Source organism: Thunnus albacares, chromosome 4, assembly GCF_914725855.1.
Source record: "Thunnus albacares chromosome 4, fThuAlb1.1, whole genome shotgun sequence".
In the NCBI taxonomy this organism is placed as follows: Eukaryota; Metazoa; Chordata; class Actinopteri; order Scombriformes; family Scombridae; genus Thunnus; species Thunnus albacares.
The window spans coordinates 23,415,045-23,436,577 of NC_058109.1; the positions used below are offsets into that span (position 1 = coordinate 23,415,045).

General features: G+C 39.8%; 1 long non-coding RNA gene across 1 annotated transcript in view; it reads left to right on the forward strand.

Annotated features, from left to right (window-relative positions):
* The window catches only part of LOC122980045, a 67,151-nt gene that overhangs the window by 26,671 nt on the left and 18,947 nt on the right, over positions 1-21,533 (forward strand). The window contains exon 4 of the long non-coding RNA XR_006402981.1: positions 10,770-10,830. This is a non-coding gene — a long non-coding RNA (uncharacterized LOC122980045). The remainder of the gene's footprint in view (positions 1-10,769; positions 10,831-21,533) is intronic.

The following is a 21,533-nucleotide window of genomic DNA, read 5'->3' on the forward strand; positions in this document are numbered from 1 at the left end:
CCCCCCCCCCCCCCCCCCGCACCTACAGCTGTCATGAAAGGAGAAATTAGTTAATTAGTTTATTTCTGCTGTAAAGTTGGGCATTTTAACATGGGGGTCTATGAGGATTGACTCGCTTTTGGAGCCAGCCTCAAGTGGCCATTCAAGGAACTGCAGTTTTTGGTACTCCCGCATTGGCTTCATTTTACAGCCCCAGAGGTTGCCGCTTGGTCTGTCCCTATAGACCTCCATGTTAAATGTCTAACTTTATAGCAGAAATAAACATGTTTACATCCTAGTAAAAACAAAGGTTTTGGTCTCTATAGCTAATTCCCCTGTTAATGACAACTATATGGGGAGTGATTTTTTATATAACTCACTTGTTCACTTGTTTAAATTCTATTAAGGCTTAAAGTTATGCATAGGGCATAGGCTGCTTTGAGTGACAGGCAGGTGCCGTCACAGGGAAGTCACTATTTCACGATTTCAGTGTGTCTTCAGTTCATGAAAGTTAATTGTAACATTTTGGTTGCCTAAAAAGTCTTGTTCAGCATTTGGTTGTACTAAAAGACCCTCTAAGGAGTTGGATGTTCAGTTTTTTCCGGTAAATACATTTTGTTGTAGTTGTTTAATGGTTTTAAGCCTGAAATTAGCATTAGCATTATCACAGTTAACTATAGACTGTAAATGCACTGTGCTAACCAAACTAGCAGCTAGCGTATGAGCTCCACTCTCTTGTCAAAATATGGTCACCTCTGGCTCCAAAAATCTAAGATGGCAATAGTGAAAATGCAAACTCGAGTCTTCAGAATGGGAGTCCACAAACCAATCTTTGATGTCACAGTGGCTACGTCCATTATTTTTTACAGTCTATGAGCCAGACCATGGATGGCCTTGTGGGTAATTAATACAATTTTAAAATGTATTCTAAAAGTAATGGACAATCAGTGCAGTGTTTCTAAAATTGGAGTGATATGACAGGACCTTCTAGATTTAGTTAATAATCTGGCTGCTGAGTTCTGGATAAATTGCAGTTGTGAGACTGAGTGGGAGTTTAAACAGGTAAAAAAAGAATTACAGTAGTCCAGGCATGATGATATAAAAGTATGTATGACTTTTTCTTTGGCATTAAAATTAAGCATGTGTCTTATCTTGGAGATGTTTCTTAATTGATAAAAACCAGCTTGGATGATATATGCTGCTCAAAGGATAAATGGCTATCAAAAGTGACCCCAAGGGTCTTTGCCATGGGCTTAACATTGGTAGTAAGTGAACCAAGGGAGGACTGTATCTGTAGTTTGTGATGTTCTGGACCGAAGATCAAAACCTCTGTTTTATTGCTATGAAATTATAGGAAGTTAGCTGCCATCCAGTCCTTGACGTTGGATAAACAGGAATGCAGTATGGTTAGATTGTTCAGTTCATGCGGTTTAAATGAGAGGTATAATCATCAGCGTAATAGTGAAAAGAGATGTGTTGTTGAATGATATGTCCAAGGGGTAACATGTACAGTGCAAATAAAATTGGTCCCAGAATAGGTCCTTGGGGCAGTCCACAGGTGATGTTAGCTGTTGATGATTTAAAATTCTGGATGGAGACAAAAAACTTCCTGTTTTCCAGGTAAGAGGAGAACCACTCCAGTGATTCCTGCCCATTTCCTCAGTCTCTCAATAAGAATTATGTACTCTGTGGTGTCAAAGGATACACTTAGGTCCAGCAGCAGTAGGACAGAGCAGTGTCCAGAGTCTGCAGCCAGTGATAAGTCATTTGTCACACAAAGGAGAGCTGTTTCCGTACTGTGTAGCTTCTGAAAACCGCTCTGGAACTTTTCAAAGATGTTATTTTTATTGTTCCTTAGTGCCTCCAGAAGTTGTGTCAAAGCTACTTTCTCCTATATTTTTGAAATAAATGGAAACTTAGAAATTGTCCGAAAGTTTTGCATGTCAGCCGCATCCAATATGGGCCCTTTCAGAAGCGGCTGAACACATGCCATCTTAAAGAGGTCAGGCACACATCCAGAGGAAAGGGAACTGTTTATAATAGTGAGCAGATGAGGTGTGATGGCATCCATTATCTCTTTCAAATGTTTAGTGGGGAGAGTGTACACGATAACATGCCCATATGTAACAAAAAAGCATGGCCTGCCCTGCATAGCTTTTCTTTTTAGGGAGCATGATCTAGTAAAATAACGTCTTTATTAAAGGAAAATAAAGGAACATTTTAGTTTTGTTCTTATTGTCATTGTCATTAGGTGATGTGCGTCAGTGTGGACAGGCACACATATACAACCAATACTCAATGAGTTTACCTTGACACTCTCAAGATGTCATCCTCATACATTACATGTGCACATACAAACCTGCTCTCACTGATACAATGAAGTCAGTTTCTTATTTTTTTGTTTTCACTCCAGAGGGGAAGGTTAAATTTTAAGCACTCTACTTCCATTTTTGTGAAAAGATTCCTTCAAAGGCATTTAATAATTCTGCTCCAGTCAATTTATAATTTCTCTCCATTTCACTGTGCCACAGCCCTCACACCAACACCCCAACCTTAACTAGTTCAAATAAGTAATTATTATGTGTGAATTTACACGTGTGTTCATGTTTGTCTGTGGCTCAATATCAAACTTTTAAATGGAAGTTAAAAAAAAGAAAACTTTTGTCTGGATAATACCTTCATGAATGTGTGTTAGTGTGTGTTTGAGTGTGTGTGTGCTTTCATATTGTCTTGTGTGTATGCCTGTCTCCCTCTCCCTCCTTCTCCATTTGAAGGGTTGTAATGAGTCATCAGGGAGAGCTGATGTGAATTATTAATATTCAATCATGATGCTGTTCATGAATTAACTGAAGCCGGAGGAGGAGGGGTGAACAGGAGAGAGAGTGAAGGATCGAGAGACGCACACAGAAAGAGATGGTGAAGATTCAGCTTAAAATAAATATGTAGGAAGAGGAAGAGGTAAAGCAGCAGGGTGTAAAACAGTAAGATAGGCAGTGTTTTAAAACAAGTGAAGGCCAAGCAGAGTGTTGGTTATAGTTAGCTATAACACATGGGAGATTATTTGTGAATAATGCAGTTATATCATTGTGTTTTTTCATTCAATTTGTTGTTATGGTTAAAGGGAAACAGACACTATCATGAAAAGGAAACCTAAATAGGACAGATTTGTTCAAGTTAGGAGTTAGCAGGGCCAACAATTTCAAAGAGATAAAACAGATAGAGATGAAAAATATCAACAAGAAAAGATCAGTACACTGTTGCCAACAGCAGGACTCTCCTTTCTTCTTCCCCCATTGCATATGTTAGTCATGCTGCAAGTTAAATGTATGAACTAATGTGATGTATACCTAACCCCTGCATTAATGACAGTAACTGTTACTTGATTACATTAATTACAAAATTGTTTTTATTATCAGTGATGTTGTTTTAGCCATGCAAAATACAATGATTTCAAATAGCAGCCTCATAAATGCTGATATTTACTTGCTTTTTGGTTTCATTTGTTGATAAAACTGAATCAGACTGGCCATTGATTTCATTTGGTACCACAGTAAGGTGTAATGGATGTTTGTCATTTTATACATATGGCTAATAAATGGTTGACAAAATGAAAACAAAAATATTAATTGGTGATGCAAACATTTGCTACTCCTCCATGACGGATTAAAAGATTTCTTCTTCTCGCTGGCATTGTTGCTTAATTGCTTGTAGGTACTTTCATACAAATCATGTGAAAATGTGTTAAATGACAAAGGAATGGATACAGTGATACAGTACATGCTGTCCACTCACAGATGGTGCTCTGCTCACCTAGGATGGAAGTGGCGTAACTAAAATTGTGCACATAGAAACATTTACCACAAAGCCTCTCAAGGCCACTGAATGGAAAAGTAAAAGTCAGTAGATAGATTTATTTTTTCAGGTTTGTTAAACTATGCTTACAATTGAACAAAAAGTGATCTCAAATTCAAAACCTAAGCCCACAGTCTAACAATCTACTGTTATGCAAACTGTTTACAGTTTTGCAGTGTGTGCGTGTTCAAATACTTTTCTTGCATAAAGAGGCTGAATATACAAAGTTAAGCAATGACGCATTTATTAAATTGTGACACGATTTGTAGAACTTGTGACTCTATGGACAGTTACATTTATCAGTAAGTCTAAATAAATTCACACAGACTGGTTAAAGCTCCTTAATCTTATGATCCGAAAAACTTTTTTATATTCTTTTCCTAAACTCTTCTTTCTTTTTCCAGTTAGGCTTGTTTTAACGAGTGTTCCTACGTGGATTACTACAACTCTCTTATCTGCCCATGAGAGTGCAGTGTAAATTGCTCGTTTTAGCCTGATGAACGCCACCTGTTCCTAAGGAGGTGCAGGTTCATGAGATTTGATAATTAGCATAATTGACGACCGTAAAATCAAACCCTGCTTTCGGAAATCATCATATTGAGACAGAAATAAAGAGGGAATGGGTTGATATGAAGTTAGGCAGCTGTCAGCAAATATAGCAATAAGAATAATAAAATCTAAAACACCTCTCAGTAAAATGGTAAACCATGATGATGACAGTTTTGTCAACAGAATATATACATTTTGCATTATGTTTGTTTTGGTTATATATTTTATTTTAGTTGATTCAAGTATCACATTTAAACTCAAAATCAACACAGATTAAGACATTATAATTCTGAAGTCAAACAAGAGTTTTTCCCCATGAGAAGGAAGGCAGACTATCTGTGTGACCGGTCTGGACCATTTGTAAATTTCTTTCATAACTAAGAGAAAATTCTCAGTATGAAGAAAGAGAAGCGTGAGAAAATTGAAGAATGCCACAAATTTCCTTAAATCACTCGTACGTGCCACTTAAGAACGAATCTGTTCGTTGGCGTTTCATTTTCATTCTTGTCATTGATGTTGAGTTTTTTCTTCACATTTGCCACTATAGTGGCGAGCTTTAAACAGTCAGAAGGCACATTTGAATTGAAGACTATAATTTGATGTATGTCCCCAAGCATCACCTTCTATTGACATAAATGCAGTGGTTCAGTGTAAGTCATTGATACAAGATGTCATCTTTTAGTTCTTCATGGTGCGGCCTCTGGTTAGGGTTATTGATATTCTCTCTAATCCTGTGCGTGTGTGTGTGTGTGTGTGTGTGTCTGATTGGAGGCTTGTGGTGCATATAAACAGCTGTCAGTGAGCTTGGTTTTGATGTGCTTCTGTGTTCTACTGTCACTACAAAGCTGGATTGAGTTTGCAGGTTATAGGTTATCAGATGCTCACAGAGACAAAACACACACACACACACACACACACACACACACACACACACACACACACACACACATCTCTTTTGTGAGTGAAAACCTGACCAAGCTTGACAGTTCCTATCTGTGTAAGCAGACTCTCTGTTGTCTATCTCTCTCTCTCTCCCTGTGTACCTTAATATTTGTGTGTGCATTTGTGCAGCTTGAGATGATCACTTTTGCCTTTATTGATCATCATTTTATTTTATATTGCATACAGTCCTGTAGGCGGCAAAAAAGGAGGGAAAATGATTAGTGTGTAAGTTAACAAAAGGATTAGAAACAAAACCACAACACACCTCCAGGTCTGTCATGGAATGTAAGTGTAGTTCAAGGTTCACAGGTTTCATTCATTATCACCTAAAGGAGAGTGGAAATGTGAATTTTTTAAAATGTGATTTTTCTGACAAAGAAACAATGACACTGAAAATTATGTTTCATGTTATTAGCTACATTTCTAAGCTATTCTAAACATAGAATTAGCAATAAATACAAGCACGATTTTTTGGGGAAATGTATGTTTCATTAATCTAACAACTGTCTTAAGACTGCACCCTGTTCACCTCAAACCCATTCCCTACTCCTCATTTTACTCTAATGGATGTCCCATTTGCTTATACTATAACCACTTTGTATCGAGTTGCAACCGTATGTACTGGTATATCACATTACAGATGCCTTCTTGATCGATTTATTTGCTAATTTTTCTCTCCTCCGCCTCCTGTGATCTGGAAAGGATGCATAACGTCTGACTGAAAGACAGATCAGAAGGTGTGACTGCACAGACCTCTGCTCATTTGAACATATCTGATTTCGTCTTTTACTGTAAACACATCACACACTGATGTTACTCTTAATTGTCCTCTTATGTAGCACTAAACTGAGAAAATATACAGCTTCACTCTGTTCAATCCACATATATACTGTATATTATAATTGTTTCATTGAAATGATATATACATATATATATGTGTGTGTATATATATATATATATATATATATATATATATATATATATATATATATATATATATATATATATATATATATATATATATATATATATATATATATATATGCCAGATTTTATAGCTGCATGATAAACTTTTCTCTTCCTGTTGCATCATTTTATACCCCCGACAGTGTCTCTGTATCTTTAGAAACTTTTGGATCTTGACTAGATTTTATAATGAGGTTCTATAGTTTTACACAATGCTCGGCTGCACACCATGCATTTGTAATGATGAACCCAGTGGAAGACGTGTGGAGCTGAAGAGGTTAATGTGTTTTTATGAGAATGGTCCACAGTCTTGGCAGAAGTGCAGTACCCAGTGGTTTGCTGTGCCTGGCACCCTCTACCTGGCCTGGGTATGAATCAAACCCACAACTTACACAGCTCTTAGCCTGCTCTTCAGCTCAGACAGCTACTGCCAGCCTGGCCGACAGTAGCAGAGAATGATGACCCACACACAAACATGTAGAAACACACTTAAGAATGCCTTTAATGATTGCATTCACCTCATAAACCAAACCTAAACTAATCTTTATCTTAACTCTAAACCAAAGTCCTAACCCTACATTAATAAGATGTGGAAAAAAAAATCTCTGTAAGGACATTTGATACTTTCAAGTAAAGAAAAATAAGCACCATCGTGCACACATACACTCTGTTTCTCCTTTTTCTCTCTGGCCTCTCTCCTTTATAGGTATGTTCCCAACCAAATGTGCAAATTTTGAACGAATTTCCAAAAAGTCTATCAACTAGTGCCATTTGAATATTCTCAAGAGGGTATAACAAGGGCACATACTTAAAAGAGCACCAGAAGCTCTTCTGTACCTCTGGTATGTCAGGGCATTTCATTGCCGCTTTCCACCATTTATGTTATTTTCATGAATTAATTTGTCTGCTCTGCCACTATTTTTCATCTTTTGAGCTCTCTGTTAGAGCAGAGTAATATAAAGTTGGGTGGCAGCAATACACTGATGCTGCTGATGAAAGTAAAGAAGATATTGTTCATTTGAAAGATGTTCTTCTTCTCTTTGTGGATCCACCACTGTTTCACCTCAGCCAAGTATAAAAACATTTTTGACATATTTGTCTGAACAGGTGGATGTAAACTTTAACTTTTCTTTCCCTCTCTCTCCCTATATTGTTTCTAAATACCTCAGGTCTTTTACTCTAAATATTCAAGTGCATTATGATCAAAGAGGGTAAACAGTAAAATGGGTGCGTTTAAATAGCGCCTTTCTAGTCTTCCGACCACTCAAAGCGCTTTACAGTACATGCCAACATTCACCCATTCACACACACATTCACACACTGATGGCAGAGGCTGCCATGCCAACTTGCTCATCAGGAGTTCTAATGCTCATTCACACACACATTCACCGATGGCACAGCCTTTGGGAGCAATTTGGGGTTCAATATCTTGCCCAAGGACACTTTGACTTACAGACTGGAGGAGCCGAGGATCGGACCACCGACCTTCTGATTAGTCGACGATCTGCTCTGCCTCGTGAGCCACAGCTGCCCTTAGGGTGCTTTTATAAAACTGTGCAGACATGGAGGAGATCTAGTTTAAACTCCATATTCATGCATGTATTTGCAGTCTACCGCTCTGTATACAGTAGGTGTGCTTATATGACAAAGAATGTGTGTGAATGCGTTTGAATTTGAGTGAATGTGTGTGTCAGTGAGTGAGACAGGCCAGAGGTAGAATGGTAGAATGCAGTATTCAGGGCAGATTAAATGAGGGTTTTGTTCAGTTTGCTCCAGATGTTGAGTCTATGTGTTTTATTTTTACATTCTTGGCCTGCGGCCCGTATATATTTTGGATTGGGCAGGGAGTATATAATATCAGTGGAAAATGCTGCGGTCTGGTACCTTTTAAATAACATTTCCTCCTTTTTCTGCTGCTGTCCTGTTTTTCTTTCCATGTTGTCTTTTATTCGGGAATGAGCTTTGAGAGGTGATGTTTAGAAAAGCGCTGAAATGAGACTGGCTGTGGGGTTCAGGGAATCACTGGAGACCCCTACACACACACACACACACACACACACACACACACACACACACACACACACACACACACACACACACAGAACACACAGAAACCATACACACCAGCTGAAATGAGGAAGAAGTTAAGGTCTTAAATGAAGAAGGTCAGTCGGGCAGCCCTGCGTCTTGGGGTGGCCCTGCTTGGGCTGTGGATGCAGTCGTACTAATATTTAGCTCCCTCCCCTCGGCCAGTGGAAGGAATTATACCAAAGGTGCTCAGGGACCCACATTTTGGACTTTCCTTTCCTCCATTTCTGATTTATTTCAGAACAAATCCGGGCCGAAGCGGGCTAAAATCTGCACTAGAGCAGTTAATGGAGTTGTAAAGCTGGGGTAGGCTCCAGGGAAATATAACCACAGGGCTTAAAAAGTTCTCTCTCTCTCTGTCTGTCTGTATGTCTCTCTCTCTCTCTGTCCTGTGGTGGCCCCACTCCTGTTTGAAAAGCCACAGTTCTTGGTCCGAAAAGAAAGTTAGATCCCTCACATCTACCCTCATGGTGGGCCCTGTCATCACTAATCCTGCATGTGTGCGTGCAGTATTTATGTGTGGCCTTTTCATACTAGAATATGTCTGTCTAGCATGATTTGTCGGTATGTGATCCAAAATTACTTAGGTCATATTTATGTGAGTCTTGTTATCAGTGTCTGACTCCTGAAGATATTTTAAAAACATACAAAGGCTTCTTTGCATTCTCAAGTGACATAAAGCATTTCATTGAAGTGATTAAAGGCAGAAGGATGGGAGAGGTGTGCCAGCCTGACAGGGTCCCTCTTAGCTTAAGTTACTCCCTAATTCATTGTCCTGCTTTCTTTCACAGAGGTTTTGTAAAAACAGAGTGACAACAGAGTTATCAAAATTGTGCAGTGGTTAAGCAATGACCAGCCCCTTAAAGAGAAGAGTGTATTGAACAGAGAAGAAGAGCAACTCTCAACTTCCATGGGGGGATGAATGAGTGCTGTTGAATGAGAGAGGGGAGAGGTGCTGCTACTCTCCTAGTCTGCCAGACACAGAGAGGGTGGGAGGGCGGCGGGGCAAAGGTCAGGAAAAGGAGGGAGGTAGAAGGGTGTGCGGGACGGGTAGTGAAGGATGAGGGAGTGAGAGAGAGACAGCATCTGGATCCAGAGCTGTTTCCCAGCCAAGTTACATTTGTTTAGTCTGAAAGACAAGAGTGTAGGGGAGCAGAGGGGGCAGAAAAAATGTAAGGCCAAGAGAATAAAAGCAGTTTAATAATAGATGAGAGGAAGGGGGAGAGCAGGTGTGAATGTATATGTGTGAGTGTGTTTGTGCCTGCATGACATACATTATCTGTGAAGGCTGTATGTTTAGAGAGTTGTTTTTGTCTTATTTGAGCAGTCTGGTCATCACACCTATCAGTTATGATAACTTCCCTTTTTCATCGCTAAGATCTGAAGATGCAGTGATAACTTTTACAAATGACTTCATTAGAGCAAGGGACTGGTCAGACAGTCAGCTATTTTAAACAATTTCCTATTTTGACTGAAAAACTCATTTGGAAATTAAAGGATAAGTCTGACAATTTTCTATATTTTCCTTATTTTCAACAAATCTCATGTGCAGAGCCAAACCAACGTTAACATTAATCCTACTTACAAGTATTGTTTGTGTATCCAAAGCCTGATATACTGTAGTCCTCTGTGCTAAAGACCTCAGTTATTGTCCAAAAACAATTTAAAACACATCAGTGAGCCACGCCATTGCATTGGGCGACATGTTCCTTGGCCCCAAAGAGTTTGGGCATGGTAATTTGTTTAGAAACATCTCCAAAGACTAATAATGCAATCACATTTTCAGTCTCTGGAGAGTAGTTCCGTGTACGGCAAACACCGCTGTTAATGCGTGAAAACGCAGTTCCATTTACAGAGCTTCGCTAGCTTGTTGTGCTACATATCACAACCTCTTGACTTTGTACTATATTGTAAATTTCTCAATGAACTTACAATAACATACATCAGGCTCTGTATGCACATACAATACTTGTAAATAAAGAAGAATAAAGATGATCATGCACAAAATGTTTTTTATTATTGTCTGTTACATTGTAAAATTATGTGTACTGACACTGTAGGTCACAGTTGAAAACGGATGTAGTTCTGCAAAATGCAGTCAATACACATATACAGTGGACAGTTTGGCTGATGATTTTATGAAGTGAAAATAAATGGATAGATAACTTGGTTAAACTTGAGCCTGTCAGCATCCAGAAGAGTTACTGTTCCCTGTAACTTCACTTATTATCTCAGTAAAATGTTGTCATAACCAGTAGTAATGATGGTCTAAACTACAAAAATAAGATCCAGGTTGTAGAAAACAAAACCCCTCTAATACTTGAGTATGTGTTTGCGTGTTTGTTTATATGTGTGTCTAAGAATCTCACCTCTCTCCTCCCCCTTCTCACCAGATTCAGACCTCAGGGGAGGTCAGCTCCTCTTGACCTCTGCGTTCCACAGCCCGGCACCACAGTAAGGCCACACACACATGGACCCAAACACTTCACACACACAGAAACACCCATACATACGAGTGCATGCAGAGGCAAAAATGTGTGTGCGTTCAGATGCACGCATGCACATACACACACATACGCAAACAGCATCCCAGCTCATAAACACCCTCCCATAGGCAGGTACACAGACAGAGAACTGAAGTGGAAGGTTAAATCTCTCCAGTGAAAGAGGGGAGGAAAAAAATGTTTTTGGAACAACAGTATGCCAAGAAACATTTCTTACTGTAAAGGAAAAGAGCAGTCAAGAGAAAGAGAGAGAGGAACATGCATCCGACATGCAGTCACATAGACAGAGGCCAGTGTTTTCACCTTTCAGTGTGTCCCAAAGCCTTTGTATTGTAGAATGTACAGATGGCACTTTGTTTAGCTGGAATTTGGTTGTGTGCTCCATGAACACTCCCCAGCCCCTCGCTCAGTGACCTCTGACCCCTAGATGCATGCACACAAACACATACACACAGACATTAATATGCGGGGATTTCTAAGATACAGTATACAACATTATGCACTGTCAGACAGGACATTGTGCTGTGAAACTAGGCTCAATGCCAGCATTTTTTTCCTTATAGCTACTTCTGTGTGTGTACATGCTGACAGTATGTGCTGTAAGTGTCTGCATGTCTCTGTATAGATGCCTGTATGTAAGTGTGTTCGACCACATATGTGAGTAAATTAGAGTTTATGTTAAGGTTGACATGGTTGGTGGCAACAATTTATAGGTAATTGCAGCTGAAGACCTATTGAACAAGGTAAAGTGAGTTTTTTGTGTTTTTCTGATGTCAATCTATACGGCTCCACGACCTGTGACCCAGTGTCTTGTCTGTGACCTCATCAAAGAGAGACGAGAAAACAAGCATCCCTCTTGAGGACAGCAGCCATTCATCACTCCATCTTTGTCCCCTTTTAGAACCTTCTGTCCGTCGTAAGGAGAAATCAATGTAAAAGGATAGAGGGAGACACGAATATAGAGACACAAAGAGCACAGTCTCACACACATGCTGCCATAACGAAGTACAAAGAGAGAGAATCTGTGCACAGCTCTACTTTATGAGTTTGCTGTGAGGCTGTAGCCATTGTTTGTATTTAAAGTTCTTGACCTTGTGATGAAAGAAATTGAACAATTTTGCAGTGCTGCATCTAGAAACTCAAACATTGGACAGGTCGCATTGTCCCCAATGGATGGCAGTGTCGGCTGGTTGGTCAGTCCAGTTGATTTCGATTTAGTAACTTGTTATACCTGAATATAATAACCCTTTGTCGCGTCTAACTTTCTCTGCACTCATGTAATGTAAATGTCAGTACAGCCAATCTCACAGCATAGCTGCTATCATTAATCCATATTTTTGTTTATTCTGTCAGCTGATGTGATTATAAAATGGGCCTAATAATTTGATCTGCAGCTCAGTTGGTACTCAGTTGGACTGCTGATCAACAGGTTATTTATGAGTTGCAATCAAATTTCATATTGTTTCCATTATCTAACAACAGAAACAGAAAAATATTGAAATAAAAACAACTACAGTGTCTCTCTCTCACTAACTACCAACAGAAAAACAGTTTTTCTGGGTACTGTATGTGTGAAAACAAAGTCAAACAAATGTAATGTATAATTAAAAATCAATTTCTATTCAATTGCCAATAAATACAGATATACAATACAAGTGAATTTCACTCTTCAGAGATGCAAGCTACTATGGCAAAAATAGACCTGGCGCAAAAGATAACCAAGAAGTTTAAAGAGCCACAAGGGAGATGTTTTTTGCACTGACCCATTGGACACATACACACCTGTTAGAATGGCAGTGGATCATCTCAGGCAGCCTGCTGCATCCATTAATGCTGTTGTTTGAGGGGTTCAGGACGACTGAAAGTAACTGAGGCAATTAAATGGCATTAATTCACTGTGTGAGAAACATCTCCACAAACAAGTTGAGTCTAAACTAATCTGCATCTTTAGAGAAAGAATAAATAAAGGTCCTCCTTCTTACTCTTAACAGCTCTTCAACTTACGAGCTCTCTGAAAGATAAGATGCTTTGTGGTCACCTTTGATGTAATTTTAGGGTTTGATTCTCACTCTAAAAACATTCTTAGAAATTCACCTATAGGATAGATTCTTGGTGAGGGCAGCTGCTAATGTCACATGTGCACTGACAGCTTTAGAATAGGAGAGATGCATAAAGAGCTCTAATACTAAGCTCCAGTATAGTGGTACAGTACAGCAGCAAAATGTGAAAAAAGTGCTTCCTTCATCTTTTACCTGTTGAGTCTACTGATGACTTTTTAAATAATCCACTTACCTCCTGGCTTAATAGTGCGTTTCACTGGAGAAAGAACATTGGTGTAAAGTCACCAGAAGTTGCTATGCTAACCTGTGAGTATTTCCTTTTATTGATTCAAGAATAAGAAGCAAACATAGTTCAGCAGTATTACGGAGAAGACACAGGCACATGTCTGGTATTCAGTGTGATGTGTGCAGACATTACGATGCCTCCTATTGGCCACAAGGGGCAGAGTGGCTGTTAGTGAAGGAGTGAATTTAAAAAAAAAAAAAAAGATTTTAAGCCTTTTACTCGCTTGACAGATAATGTGTTTTGCATCTAAAAATGGCAGATTTATGCTAATATTTTGTGTATGTGGCTTTCAATTCTCATTTTCAGTTATATATTTTTAAAATCTATTATACATTAATGTTTCAAATTGCTTTATGGTGTAGGTGTAGAATGGTGTAGAGTGACAGCTACGGCAGCATATGGCATTGTTTAAATTTGCCGCACATTAGACTAAGTTTTTGCCTTGGTATTGCTGTAAGAACATCATTTATGGATGGGTTTAATATTGTGTGTGTGTGTGTGTGTGTGTGTGTGTTTGTGTGTGTGTGTGTGCGTGTGGTACTCTGTAATGGATCAGTATGAATGCCTCGTTAGCAAACGCCACTAAAACCCTGTAGGCCCTTCAGAATATGAGTACCATTTTAGAGAGCAGCTTTTGCTGTCGCATTCTAACTACCACTTACACAATACGTTCTGCTCACACACACACACACACACACACACACACAGTAGCCCACGCACATACACTCAACAAGCACTTGTGTGTGTGGGCAGCTGGCTGAATTGATGAAACAGGATTCTGCATCCTCTGGGGAGCAGAAACACACCACTCTATTTAGCATCAGAAAGGCTACATTCACTCTTTTCATCTGAGAGGTGAACTGAGGAATGCCCTCAAGGTGTGGACCGAGGGATGAAGATGGTTACAGGGGTGTGTGGTGTCGGGTTTAGGTGGCCAACATATTCTCACTTTGGTGCTGTCTTTCTTGCTCGCCCCATTTCTCTTTCCTCTTTTCTACAGTAAATGTTTCCATCCTCTGTCAGGCAGAGAACAGAGGTTACAACTGTAAACAGTAGGGGCTCTTTTCATATTCTCCATTTCCCCTCTCCTCGTGTCTGTCATGTCCCTGTTTTGTTTGGTCTCTCCTGTTTCTCCCCTCTACCCTCCTCCTCCCCCTCCCCATTTTCTTATCAAACAAAATTGCACTGAGGGGAGAACACACATACATGCACACACACACACACGCGCACAGGTAGCAAAGTTTCTCCTGGAGTTTTCACAGCAAAACCAAACAAAACATAAAACGGCACTAACGTAAAAGAGTGAGGGTGGTAAGGAGGAGGAGGAGGAGGAGAGAAGAGAGGGAAGTTATTTTCTCTGGTTTTTGAGGCTGTGCCGCATGTACTTCTGACAGGTGGGAGGGGAGATGAAGCGTGCATTGTGTTCGCTTGCTAATTAGCATCGTTAGCGGGGCCCATCCGCTGTGAATGGCAGAGATAGTATTAGTGAGGTTTATGCACAGTGAGTGGTAGAGATAGGGAGAATAGAGTGTGGTACAGGCAAAAGCTGTATATGCTAAAGCTACATTAGGTCTGATAAACTTGCAGGTCTTTAATGGACTCAGCAGGGGAGGGAGGGAAGGAAGGGAGGGTAGAGAAGAAGTGTAAAGAACTGTACACCAGTCTGCTTCAGGCTTTCCTTTCAGTACTCTGAATACGACCTCTATGGAGCTCATAAAACCACAGTGACACACGTATAAGATAATGAGCCATTGTGTGTGTGTGTGTGTATACGCGTGTGTGTCTTTTACAAAAGTCTGGGTGTAGTGATTTTTAGATCAGACTTCTCCTCTTTCAACTTACTCCTTGAAGGTCAGGTTACACACAAGGTGTAGGTTACAAGCCACTGGCCATATGAATAGTCCTCTAAGCACAGGAATCATATTATACACACAAGCGCAGATACAAATACACACACTTTTTGACTTTTTTGGGGGAAAAAAACAAAAGATTTCCGAGCAGCAAGTGCTCTGGATCATATCTGATGCTTTTATGTGTATCATAGTAATAATATGTGTGTATGCGTGAGTGTGCGTGCATGTGTGTGTGTGCGCTACACAGACCCAGGAGGTCACATAAAACTGTCAGCATCATCCAATCACCCAGTTTTTTTCATACTGCCCTTTACCCCCTCCCTTCACTCCTTTCCACTCTCTTTCTTTCATTCTCTTCATTTCATCCCCTCCAGTGTCAAGAAAAGGCCCTTGAGACTGTATTGCACTCTCTCTCTAGGTAAAACACATGCACACACGCAGACACACACACACACATCCTTTCTAAAGGACCCCTAAAGGCAGAAGACCATCAGAGCAGTTGGAAGGGATGGGAGGCATATTGTAAGGGGTGGAGTTTTCAAACAGAAACATCTCAATAGAACCTCTTTCCGTCTCCTGAATGGGCGGATGGGTGTGAGTGAAGGGGGTGATGAATTTTAAGTGAGGTCTAATGGCCGACACCCATCTTTCCTCTTCCCCAGGAGGCTTGAGGGATCACTATGACATGCAAGACAAGGGTCACATGATCACAGAGGGAGGTGAAGGCATTTATAAGCTACTGCTTGTCAGGATACTTAGAGAAAGACAAGTAAATTATCCCTGTAAGATAAAAATGAGTAATATATAGTAGTATAATGTTTTTACTTTAATTTAGTTTTGAAAAACTACTAAATACTTTATTTATGAGATTTGAATGTAGTTATTTTTGATGTATTTTGATGTGTGAAGTGAATTATGACAGAAACTAACTGCAAACTTGTAGCAACAACCTCCGAAAATTTACGTTACACACATGAATATTGATCCAAATATTCCCTTCTCTTTAATCCTGTTTTGAAAGTAACTGCTGGGTGTTTGAGTATTCATTCAAGTTACTTCATGTCTATTAGGGGTGTGCCCGAATACAAATACGTTATTTGGCAAAGCACAAATAGTGGGGCTTTTACCAATATCTGTTTCATACAAATATTTTAAAAATGATTTGTTTTCGGGAAGAAAAAAAAAACATGTTAAATACCAGCGCACAGGTCGGTAACATCGCTATCTCAGTCTCTCTCCTCTGCTCCGCTGTTAGGTCTATCAGCAGGTCTCAACAAGGAGAGTTACATCCACCTGCTACATGACGCACATTTCCTAATTTGGACATCACTCCCGGAGGTGGGGGTGTTCCCGAGAGATAAAGCTGAGCTACTGACACACACAAAGTGCTCCCAAGGGACTCTTCATAACCTGTTGTTTCCCTTCTCCTTTCCACAAAGTTAGGTTATAAAAAATAGGCAATAAATGACTCAAAGGTGACACTAATCACCTTTGAAGTTCTTCCCTACATGTTACGTGGTGTACTGTCTCTCTGTTATGGGTGTACAAATAGGTAGAGGTCTGTCTACAGTGAGACAATGAGTAAAGTTTTAGCTCAGTAGTCAGCACAGTCGTCTATGATCTGAGAGACTCCAGATTGAGACCCGGTGTGGGGACCTTCTTCATAAGGTTGTTTATTCATGAATACTTATTGTAACACTTTAATTTTCAGCAAAAGCATAATAAAAACAAAAACAGGATTTTTAAGCCTCTTTCCACTTTTATTCAAATGTAAATACAAATACAAATGATTTTGCTGCCTCAACGAGTACAGATACAAATACAAATACTGGGCCCTCTGCACATCCCTAATGTCTATATTGCAATAGTATCACAGAATGTCCTTTCAAATTGTATAATGGCTGTGGCAAAACAACAACGAACTTCATTTTTAATCATCATTTCATGCCAAAATGTGGCAATGACATATAAGTGTGTATTTGCATATGTGTGGCAACCACAGGGTTCATGGAGTTATATTGTTTTCAGAGGAGACATAAGTATATTTGGGACACTTTTATAAAGTAGACTGAACAGGTGAATCCAGATAAACATCAGTATGCCTTTGCCTCTCTTTGCCTCTCTCTTAATAAATCTATACTGCTCAAAATAATTGAGATGCAGATAAACTAAAGCAGAGAAAAGTTTCAGAAGGATTTTTTAACTGAGGAGAGAAGACTTAGATAATATGTACATCAGATAACGGATTGAAAATGTGTGGTGTCTCTATAAAACACACCTTTTTGTCTCACATCTAGCTGATGTTCTCCTGCAGTGTATAGATTAGCTGTCGTCTCTGGCTCCCTGATCATTTATTTTGTGTTTCGATATAGCATATGACATGGCACAGGTGTTGCCATTGACATGTCCTTGTGTTTGGTTTTGTCAGACAACTGCACAACAATAGAACTGTTTTCTGAATTATTTTCTATTTCTGCTGGCTGGCTAAGGCTGTTTTCAGACAACAGCACTGTGTGAAATCCCCGTCATTCATTTCATTGCAGCCACTATGCTGGCCCAGTTGGGGGATTTTAGATGCAGAGGGCTGTGATAGAAAAACACAGGGTTAAAAATGTTGCAAAATGTGCACATTCCTGGTAGACTACTTTGTAATGTAAATGTTGTAATTTTACTGTTTTCCTGGCAATTGTCATACACAGTCAATGGGATTTTCTCCTTCAAGTCTTCTAAGTCATGAACTACAGTGATCTGGTGGTTAGAGAAACCTGACTGTTTACTGAAAATGTTATACAGTTGAATAAATACAACAAACATTTTCCACAACTCAAGCCCATATCAACAGTGACATTCTCAAACATCTCAGTATTGTGATAGAAATAGAATTCACTCCAGAGTAACTCTGAACAGTGATCATATGATCCATTACAATGTGCCTCCCACCAAGGCTCCAAAAAACCTTTTACTGTTCTGTTTATTCCATTAACAGATGTTAAAGTTGAAAAACATCAATAGTAGAATACAGAGCAACTTTGAACCAAACGCATTCACTCATACATTTTCTTTTGATAACCAAAATCCCAAATCAGTTTTTGTTTTGGTTTCTATCCAAATTGAATGTGAATTTTAACCGAATTTCCAGAATATTGGCAGAAGAAAATCCAAATTATGCATATTTCCATCCACTGTGAATATTTGGAGTTGGTTCATCAAGATAAAAAGCTAGTGATGCAATTTTTCCAGTCAGGGCCATTAAACTGTTTCAGAAGAAGCAGAAACAACAAGATGACGTAATTAAAAGAACACCAGTCAAACTTCAAACAGTGGAAAAACAACATAGAAAACATAATGGAAATATGACATTTCATGACATCATGTATCAATCTGAGAAGCGTTACAGTCTTATCACTCTGCACAGATCTGATGCATTTGCTCATTGCTATTTGTCTGTCTCTATGGTGGAGCAGAAACATAAGTGGACATTTAAGTCACATGTTCATGTACATCATGATTTAATGTTGCACTTGTTGCATTTTGCTTTCATCGCTGCGCCTAATTTTTCCACTTTGTAAAGTGTAAAAACTTTTTTGCAAAATTGAAAATGTGAATAAAAAAAGGTGGTTGCAAACACATCTGTTGTGGCACCAATATGCTGCCATACATTGGTTCTGCTGTTCCTCAAAAAGCTAAAGCTTTGCTTTATATACTTTACTTTTCATTCCCTCTAATTGACTATTGTGTCAAGCTGCCCATTTAACCATTAAACCGGTCTAAGATTATTCAGTGGTTCATTTATATTTTTATAGAAAAGAAATCTATTTATATGTCATTAGAAAAAATCAGGGTCCTTTGAAAAGCTGATCAGGCTTCACTGGGCTTTATGTCTGGCCAACTGGCTAAGTGAGCAATTTTATTGAGAAATCAAGAGGACTACATCAAGAAATTGCTTTATAGGAATGGTGCATGTATGAGATTACAGTTTACAGTGGCTTTTTGGCTCTGATGAGCACTTCCCTCATTATCCCTAACTTCAGTGCATTACAAATCCCTTCAGATAACAACATGTTGCAGGCCTCTATCATCCTTATACAGTACGGCAGAAGAGCATTTCATCACACTGTCACCAGTCATAATCCTCCGACCAGCATGGCCCCCATGGAGCATCAAACAGATCACTCGGAAACAGAGGAGAAGAGGAAGATGAGGGAGCACGGGATGGGGAGGAGGGGGTGGCGTAATGGCGCGTGTTTGTAAATAATCTCTCTGTCACGGTGGTAAATAGCAGTTTATTTAACAAGCATCATCACAGGAGCGCTTTCACCCTCCGCCGCCCCGTCTCTTCTTCTTCCTTCTCTTCATCCCTCTCTCCTTCCCTCCTCTCTGCTGCTCTCGTCTTGGGCTCTGCGGTTACAGCAGAGCATTAATAATAATAACAATGATAAACAGAGAGGAGAGATAACCACAGTAGTGTGTGTATAAGAGGCCCTCGCGCTCAGCCAGCTTACAGCGCTTAGCCCCCATTAAAGATGGGATGCGGAGGGGTGGGTGGGTGGGTGTTAGCAGGAAAATAAGAAGCTGTTATTTTGCATGATATTAACCACATGAAAGCGTGTCGCTGCCGAGGACAGTAAAAGTCGCTGAAGAAGACAGAGGGAGGGTGCGAGAGAGGGAGGCTCGGTGGAGGAATAATGTAAATAGCGGCTGGCTGAGTTATCGGGCATAACACTGTCAGACGTGTGTGCATGCGTGTGTGTATGTGTGTGTGTGTGTGTGTGTGTGTGTGTGTGTGTGTGTGTGTGTGTGTTATCATACGCAACGCTGTCAGGCGGCCCATTGTTTGGGAAGCGATAAAAGGCAATTTCCCAGAGTCCCTTGTAGAACCATACGCTCGGCTTAATTTGAGGGCCATTTTCCATGACAGTGTTGACAGTTTATACATCTCTCTCCTTCTTTCCCTTTCCTTTTTTCTATGTCTCTCTCTCTCTGTCTCTCTCTCTCTCTCTCTCTCTCCTCTACGTTCCCTTGCTTCCTATGCTCATCCTTCCCGTGTGTGCCTTTTTCACTTTGTAGTAAAGAGGCTTGTATTCACGTCTGTGTTTATTAGTATCTCACCCCCGTGTTTGGCATGTTCCCTTTGAGGAGGCAACAATACCTGATACTCTAATGCCTGTCAGTACACACACACACACACACACACACATACAGAACCCTCCACATCTGATGGGAATGTTTTTTCCCTCTGCCCTGTCTTAATCTTGCCCTGACACAGAGCATTGTGAGCTGTGCTGCGCTGCCATCAGAGGAGAGCATGTCCTCTCATCATCCTGAGAGAGGGCCTATTAGAGGAGCTGAGGATGATGGGAGGCAGGGAGGAGAGAGGGGGAAAAGAGAAGAGATCGCAGGTTCAGGGCAGGATAATTGACACGGAGGCTCCTATTGCCTGCGGAGGAGGTTTTTCTCTACAGTGCCTTTAGTGAGAGAGCAAACAAGACATTGTACACACACACACACACACACACACACACACACACACACACACACTCACAAACACATGTACAGTACATTCATGTGCGCGCACAGAGTATGTTTGCAAAGAGCTTACTGCTCTGTTTGTGTGTTGTATAGTGTGATTTACACTGGTTGCTTTACTTTAATGCTTTACGCCTTGAAAATGAAACTGATGCCAAACATCCAAGTTAGTGAGCTTTTTTTTTTTTTTTAAACATTTTGATCTTTCTTGCTTGATTATTTAGATAGATAATAGATTTTAAACATACACTTTTTCAGTTCTAATGGGAAATTGCAGTGTTACAGCAGCGACATAGAAACAAAAGAGCGAGGTAAGAAACAAGATACGTTAAGAAAAGCCAAATAATATAAGATAACAAAACAAATGAAATAGAAGCTGAGAAGATTGCAAACACCTTTGTGTATGAGAAATTCACTTGGCACTAATTATGCCACTGTTGCACAAACAGTACATTCTTATATATATCTAAACTGTATTCATAGCAAATGTGCACTAGGTCACCCTTGGTCACTGCTTCTTGACAGCAGAGCTGTAACGTTGCTTGGCCTGCATCTACACATAATAAGTATCTTTGCTTTTTTTCCCTTCTTTTTAGTATCCAGGCCTAGACAAAGGCAGGATGAGACTATACAGGAGCTGTTGCGTTTCTTCTTTTAAGCTCCCAACTCGAGTAGCAACAGAGTAGCTCAGACAAAGATAAAGCTGTGCGGCTATCTGCTTACCATAATCTATAACCTATAAAAAGAAGAGAAAAGACTCCTGGCCATTCTATGCCTTAACTCTGTTATCATTCTTCAAAGCTGAGCTCTCCTGCTTTCTCACCTGCTCCAAGTCTGTTTTATTGTATTGTCGACGAGGAAGTATTCTTATTGTATGTATTTTTTTTATTATTATATTTCATTGTCTGTGGAGAATTCTCCTGCACTG